This window comes from Sander vitreus, chromosome 8, assembly GCF_031162955.1.
Source record: "Sander vitreus isolate 19-12246 chromosome 8, sanVit1, whole genome shotgun sequence".
Taxonomy (NCBI): Eukaryota; Metazoa; Chordata; class Actinopteri; order Perciformes; family Percidae; genus Sander; species Sander vitreus.
This window is the reverse complement of record NC_135862.1, coordinates 31800831-31808951: the sequence shown is the minus strand read 5'-3', so window position 1 is coordinate 31808951 and position 8121 is coordinate 31800831. Positions and strand designations below refer to the sequence as shown.

The 8121-nt window shown below is 39.4% G+C and overlaps 1 long non-coding RNA gene across 1 annotated transcript; it reads left to right on the top strand.

Moving 5' to 3' along the window:
• The first annotated feature begins 556 nt into the window (after positions 1 to 556).
• On the top strand, positions 557 to 6388 carry LOC144522611 (uncharacterized). Its single transcript, XR_013502414.1, has 4 exons — positions 557 to 670; positions 1975 to 2069; positions 3775 to 3843; positions 6084 to 6388. It is a non-coding gene; the product is annotated as an uncharacterized LOC144522611 (long non-coding RNA).
• The last annotated feature ends 1733 nt before the right edge of the window (positions 6389 to 8121 follow it).

The following is an 8121-nucleotide window of genomic DNA, read 5'->3' as shown; positions in this document are numbered from 1 at the left end:
AATAGGCCCTCCATAGCAACTGCCTGCATATCAAGGCAGTTTCTATGGAGCGCAGCACAGGAAATGCTAGCCTTCACTAGCAGCTAGCACAGACACACACATTTCTTTTGCTTAACACTAAAGAAAGTCACACTATAACACAAACTATCCGATCGAGGCAGCGGTAGAGCAGCATTAAGAGCTGGCCAGAACCGGGCCTGAATGGAACACCACTCAGTTCAAAATTCCTACATGTAAACTCTGGACAAAACCATCTACCCTAAAATTAAGGATATTAAAAGTGTATACAAACATTTTTCTTTTGGATGCAATTATAATTTGGTGAAACACAACTCAACAATACCATGCAATACAATGATACCATGCCCACACTAAATCAAAGAGGTGAGGGAGGAATACACCTTTCCTGACTTTTTCGGTCCCCAATTTACCTATGCCTGTCACGGGGATTCAGCTGCTGACCGTCAGAACACACTTTTCCTGACTTTTTCGGTCCCCATCTCGACTTTGCCCATCCCCCACCCACACGAGAGCTGCTGACAGTGAGTGGGCGGCAGCATGTGCAGGTGCAGTTAGTAGAAGCAAGCAGGAGCACAAGCTGGCAGCAGCACAGACAGAAGGTGCTCCTACAGACACTAATGGACGAGGAACACATGGAAACTAACGTTAGGTAAGTAAAGTTACTCTAAACTGTTTTAGTAATTATTAATTAAGCGTGTTTTCAGTCTTAGGTTTGCAGCTAATTTTTATATTAGCATGGTTTGCCAATGCTAACAATGGCTAAGTTGTCACCAGCTAGCTAGCTAGTGTTACAATATTGTTAGCAAACACTAATGTTAGCTACACTTTTGAGCTGGTATTTCAGCATTTTCATTTTGGTTATGGACTGCAGTTTTTGCCGCTGACTGTTAATGGGCTGGTCTCCACTTCTGTATAGTTATACTATTACTAACATTATAAAGTTAGATAATATTCATGTGCGTGGGAGCAAGGGGCTAAGGTGAGAAAATGGGGATGTTTAATGAGCATTTCTCACCTGCTACAGTCATCAGTAATGTTAATATTAGCTACCGTAACTACCAATGTTCAGTATCTTTCTAGAATAAGTTCTTAATACAGGGCTAAATGAGTTATACACCTAAAGTTAAACAAACAGCAGCTGAGTTGGGCTAATTATTTTCTAATCTTAATGAAAATCATGAATTTGATTTACTCTTCTCATTCATATCAGTGGTTTTGCACAGTTTACTTTAATTCTGTAAAAAAATGGTGTCGGAGCAGCCATACAGCGCAGTGAGACAGACCAACACATTCTTTTTTTTCTTCTTTTTTTACACACCAACGTGTTCTCATTTTTAAGTCGTCATTACGCTTTGTCATTGTCAACGCACAGGACACCGAGGGCCCAGACTAGGTTTAATATTTGATCCTATGGGAATAAGACCAGGCTGGACAGACGCTCAGAGCGTGGCTTGTCCTCACAGCGCAAAATGTGTCTGAATGTAACAGTCAAATGTGAAGTGGTGGAAACGCACTTATTAGACTTCTACAGGCTGCTTTGTGTAAAGTTTCAGCTGTTATTTTAAATGTGAGGCATTGCTTCTATAAGTATCTCTGCTTTCATTCTGCCACACCTGCAGTGCTGTCTGTTGTTCTGCACATGGTCACATTTATCTGGTTAATTAAGTGCAGGTAAACAGACTGATAAGAGCCCATAAACTTCATTCAAGCCATTTTATCATCTCTATAACCATCTTTTAAGTAAGGGAGATTTTTTTTCTCTGTATAGGTTTAAGCATGGACTTGATTTTCTTATCTCCACAAACATAACCTTGTTATTTGTTACTCAATGAAACTTAACTGTAGAGCAGCTACTGGGCACCCTTCAAATTACAGATATTTAAAAAAATTATGAAAAGAACGATGGGATACATACAGATGTTACAGCAACTGTTTGTGTTTAACCACTTGCAGATAGAGTGCAGGATACACCACGCTTACAACGCCTGAAGGAGCTTCATAATACATCTTTATCCGGGAACATGGAATCCGTAAAACACCAAAGCCAGGTAATAATAAGGTGGAATTTTAAATGTGATACAATAATGTAATATAATATTCATACACACATTCAAATTTACCTGTCTTTTCAATGAGGCCTCTTATACTTTGTTTTAGTTTTTAATAAAGAAAACTGTGTGTAGGAGGGTAGTGCCCTGGCTCTTTAGCTCTTTGTGAAATCAGGTGAACAGTGCATTACTCTGAAAGTCACCCCCATCGGTGGGAAACATCTCGCCTCTCTCCCTTGACTTGTATTGTGTGAAGGTTTCCTCTTTATTCTGTCTGCTAGAAAACATAAACATGTCTAAAAGCTGCTGTGTGGCGTTATTCACTACCAACAAGGTAAAGAACCCAGAACTTAAATTCTTAAGGGAGAATGGAGAGACACAAAGCTAACAATATGTCCGACGTTACGTTTGCAAGCATTTAGTTACCAAGTCAAATATCCAAATGTTAGTTTTAGGCTAACTATATGTCTGTAAGTTAAGGTGTAACATTGGACATGTCTTTAGATTAGTGTCAGGATCCTACAGTTTCTCCATTCTCTCTGCTGATTCCTCACATCTGTATCCACGTTTCTCTTCATAAAGCTCAGTTTTTTTGGATCAGCAGCTTATAAAAACTTAAGTTCTGGGTTCTTTACCCTGTTTGTAGTGAATATCAGCCCTCAACAGCTTTTAGACATTTTTCTGTTGTTAGCAGATGAAATAAAGAGGAGAAACCTTCACACAATACAAGTCAATGGAGAGCAGAAAGTTGTTTTCCCCTCTGGTGGGGGCAGGACTTAAATGCGCCCTGTCTCTATGACGCTCACTCTCCCTCCATGCTGCCAGTGCCCTGAGTTCCTCATTCATCCACTGACAAAAAGTCATCCAGATGCTGGCAGTAGTACGGGTGCTGGCGGCATGGAGGGAGGTCAATACCAAACTCATGGTGTGAGCGCAACCGTAGCGTGATGAAGCGGGAGATGGACAACTTTTAAAAACATACGCACTATGAAGAATAGAAGACAACTGCCAAGATTATGGGAAAACGTTTTATTTATCAGATTCACTGCTCATTTTATTTCTATAGTTTGTAGCTGACTTTGCTAGCTGGCTTCTCTATTGTCTGTTGAAACAGGTGACATCCTTACGTTATAAAACCAGCCTCTGAAGACTCAACCAACTGAGTTGGGACGCCATTAGCTGACTTGAGTCGAGTTAAGACGGGCCGGTTCAGACCCCTGCAACTTTTACCTGCTACGTTCTAAAATTTCATCTCATTGCGAATCTTTGGTCTGAACTGAGCTTAATAGTTTACTTCAACCTGGCTTTTATGGCTATCTTTTTTTCCTAAATTCTACATACTTTGCTCCCTTAACCTGAAAAACTGTAAGGGAAGCATGCCATGCTTATAGCAGAAACACTGTGATATAGTGATTATTTTGCCAGTGCTTTATATTGTTTTTCCCCCCACAGGAAGTAAGCATAGATTCTGAGAGTTCACATGATGAGAAGTAGAGCCCTGTTGACTGGCTTCACCTACAGCAATGTGATGTTTTTTTTACAGTCTAGTTTGCATACTCAGATTAGGTGACCATTGGTTAATTGTTGTACAGTGATTGATGATTTTGGGTGGAGTATTTGCAGAACGTTTTTTCCCCCATATCTGGTTTTCCACAGTGGCAACCTACATATTTTTCATTTCAAAAACTATTTATTCTTCTGATAGGAACCTCAAGATCCAACAGAGGACAGCGGACCTCTGATGAGCCTGGCAGTGTTGAACCTGCTCCCACAGGTAACCCACAGACTGAGGCCATGACACCTGATACTTAACGCCTTGTTTGGTCTTTACCTTTGTCACTAAGAACTACTAAACAGTAGGAGTTGGAAGTGAAAAGCCCAGTTGGGAGCGTTAGAGCACTTCGGTGCAGCGTTTTTTCCTGCTGAGATGTCTTTGTTTGGTCTAATTGCTATGATACAAAATATCCAGAAGTTAGAATGTTGCCACAAGGTAGAGATCCCATCAGCAGTTAGGATGTCTGATTTCCCCCTGAGAGACTGGGCTTTGACTCCTGGTCTGACCATTCCTTCTGTAACACTAGATGTGCCTACTGTAGCTGCAAACGTGCAAGTCATGTTGGATAAAATTATCGATCAAATAAAAACGACCGCCTTGGCCCAAAAACAGGTATTTCACACAATAAATGCACTGGAATATGGACTGAACCATTTTTAATACTTTAGGCCCGGTTTTAAAAAATATGTATGTAGTTAGTTTTTATGACTGTTATTCTCAAATATGATAAACCAACAGTCTATATAATAAATACACAGTTAACTGACAAAGCAGCCAATAAGTAAATTGTTGCCAGTTAACTGTCAATTTTTGTATTGAAATTGTCATTGCAAATGAGAACTTGTTCTCAACGGCCTACCTGGTTAAATAAAGGTTAAATTAAAAAAATGCTCTTCTTGCTGTTTTAAGAGCTCTTCCCTCAGCCCCTCCCTCCATATAGTAACCTATATGAGAACTAGTCGTTTATTCCAATCATCGCCATCTTTATTGTGATCCCGATGCTGTTGTTTAGCTGCAATTTTAATGAGAATGACAGTCCTGAGGCCTGTACTACGAAGCGAGATCAACATGTCCTGGATTTATTTCAGTTCCCTGGCTTCACCTTACCTAACACCCACGGCCCTGCATAAGCTGTATCACGACGCTGGTTATCATCTAGTTCAGTCAACCATCAGGGTTTCCCAATCCAGCGGCGTGCGCGTTCACATAAAAGAGCCGGGGTTTGCACAGCACGACCAATCACAAACATCTACCAGAGCCGCATATTTTACATAAGAAGAGGAAATTATAATTCTACATAAATATGAAGAACACAGACACGGTTTACAGGCAAACGCAATACAGTCGCTGCTTCCTAAATGTTTTAACTTTTATGTGCTCTCTCTCTCTGCACACCGAGCTCCGCCTGATCTTCTAAGAACGGTGACGCCGTTATCAGTCGAGTATTGATTGGTCAGTCGGCGATGCTTTTACACCGGTTGATCTCTGATCTCCAACTTAACCTGCTCCCGACCAGGTTAGGTTAGGTTAAGTCACCACAGCAATTGAACCCGATCACAACTGATCCACCTGTGCAAATGAGAACTTGTTCTCAATGGCCTACCTGGTTAAATAAAGGTTAAATAAAAAAAATGCTCTTCTTGCTGTTTTAAGAGCTCTTCCCTCAGCCCCTCCCTCCATATAGTAACCTATATGAGAACTAGTCGTTTATTTCAATCATTGCCATCTTGATTGTGATCCCGATGCTGTTGTTTAGCTGCAATTTTAATGAGAATGACAGAGTGACATACTGTTATTCAAGACTCTAGCTAGCTACATAAATTTTTATGAATAAAACTGAGAAAATCATTTCAGAGATTGAGAGAAAATGGTGCTAATAGTTTAGTCTTCTGCCCACAGGCTTGTGAGCCTTCAGTTTCTAAGAAGAAGTAGAATAAAGTGTTCTCTAAGTAGTATAAATACACCTTGGGCAAGTTGAGACTGAGTAGCTTATTTTAAAAATGACACAGCAGTAGTTGTGTTTGTTTTCTTGACAGTAACTTTAGGTACTAGGCAGAGTACGTTACCTGACACAGTAAGCATGGTATCTGCAACTGAGAGATAACACCTCTGCTCGCAACAGGTGATAACCTGGTTACTAAGTGATTAGTAAATATAGTCAGTGCTTGTGTTTTGTTTTCTGTTGTCAGCCACTAAGTACCCACAGCTTAACATTTCACACGTTAATAATGCATATATACATTAATTATACATATATAATTATACATTATTATTACATACAATAATTAGTCAATTTACAGGCTTTGACTTGGTGCAGAATATTCGCTTTTAGGATATTGCTCAATTAAAATTACACATTTGATCAAAATAATAAAGCTGTTTGTCACTGGTTATTGAATAATATTTTACATCGCCAGACTATGACCCTAATTGTCTTTCTTTTCTATCTGTTTCTTTAGAAACCTCAAAGAAGAGGAGTTGGTCATTGGCAGAGGTCCACGCTGTGGAAAAGACACTAGAATCTGGTAAAGTACCAGGGAAGTCGGAGTGTGTTGCCTGTATTAAGGCTTCACCAGAAGCACTTACAAAATAGAATTATTTCTGTTTCCTTTCATGGCAGTATAGGCTACAATGATTTTAGCAGTGACTTGTCTGTCAAAGATCCATTAGTCATAATTGGCTAAACTGCATCTGATGTGTAGCTGGACTTCACAGTGGTACTAACAATATGCTCATGCTACAATAAAGTGTTGCAAAATAACAATTTGTATATCATGTTACTTATTAAGTGTTGCGTAGAATTAGTGAAGAAAACCTTTTTTCTTGTGTGCCTGAACTATAAATGGCAGAATAATCTGAGCATGGCGTCAGGGTTATGTGCTCGCAAGCAAATTATATTATTTCACATGCGCAGATATTAGTCTTCACGCAGCAATTAAAAAATCAAGCTGTACAGGTGACTGCGAGCAAGAAACAAGACATCGGGAGAGGTGAAGAATGGCTTCAGCATGTATAAAACAAAGCAGCAAGGATACGGAGCAGCTTTGGGAGCACTGGAGGGAAATACACGCTCTCACTAGTTACTATGTTTTCAAAGTGGATTTCTGCTGTGCTAATGAAACTGAGTTTTTACAAATGTTGGGCAGAAACTAAGGGAAGCACTGGCCCTCTTGTGATTAGTCACTTTCAAGGCCCTCTCACCCACATGGAGCTCCTTAGTCTACCCAGTGATTGACAGCTATCGTTACAGTAAGCACAGAGTTGGTGTACAGGAAGAATAACAGTTTTTCTGTCTTTATTAATGACAAGTGACCTTTTGGAGTATATTTTCCCTCCAGTGCTCCTAAAGCAGACATACTTACGCGTGTGGTGACTGCTCTGTGTGCTTGCTGCCTTGTTTTATACACACAGGAGCCACTCTTTGCCTCTCCCCGTTTTGTTTCATACTAATAGTTGCCTTTACAACTCTCGATAGTGTGTGAAGACTAATATTCGCACCTGTGAAATATAACTTATTAAAGATAAATGTATAACCAAAATAGTTACATGTATCAACATGCAAGAACAAGTGCAGTCTTTCAGTAAATCCTTCTTGCACTTTCACACTGAATGGCAGTGATATGATTTTTAACACGTTTCTTTTTGTAAGTGCTTCTGGTGAAGCCTTAATACAGGCAACACACTCCGACTTCCTGGTACTTCACCAGATTTTGTGCATTCTAAAGTTTTGCTTCTTGTAAAGTTAAATTAGAGGCAGAATGAGGCTTGTAGGATGTAACAAGATTAATAAAAAAAAAAAAAAATGCAAAGGCCGTTTGAATGTTTTGTGAAAATGTGAGCTTAACTTGTCCCTCTTTTTTACAGCAGATCCATTTTGGAAGAAAACATCTATGTAATGTATTTAAATCATCAAACTCAGTAAAAAGCAGCTTTGTAAAGCAGGTCTGGTGTTTGTCATTAGAGATTGATTGACAAACCAGTATTTCATTTTAAAATGATTTTATTTGCTATGAATTCAATCATACTAAGTAAAAGAGCAGTAAAAACAAAGCATAAAAGTGAAATCAGCTTGTTAAAGGTTTGGATATTGAAAGAATCTACTCTAATGTGTTGTTTCAATCTAACAAAATGCTTGTCATGAATTGTGCAGTGCCCAAAAGTGGTGTTGATTGTATGCCAATAGACATAACATGAATGGTCCCCAGGAAGGATAACAATTCAGGTTTGTCCCCAGAGGGGGAACAAATTCAGGTTTTAAATTTATATGAGAGTGTTTGATGTTTAAAGTGATTTTTGTGTTCACATAAAATTATAATAATTTTAGCAGTTAAAATCATGTCTCTAGACACTTTAGAAAGGGTGGATCCCATCAGGCTGCAGCCTGTCATAGGTCCCCACCAGGTAATAAAAACCCGCATGTGTGTGTGTGAGAGAGAGAGAGAGAGAGAGAGAGAGAGAGAGAGAGAGAGAGAGAGAGAGGAGGGACTGCAAGCCATG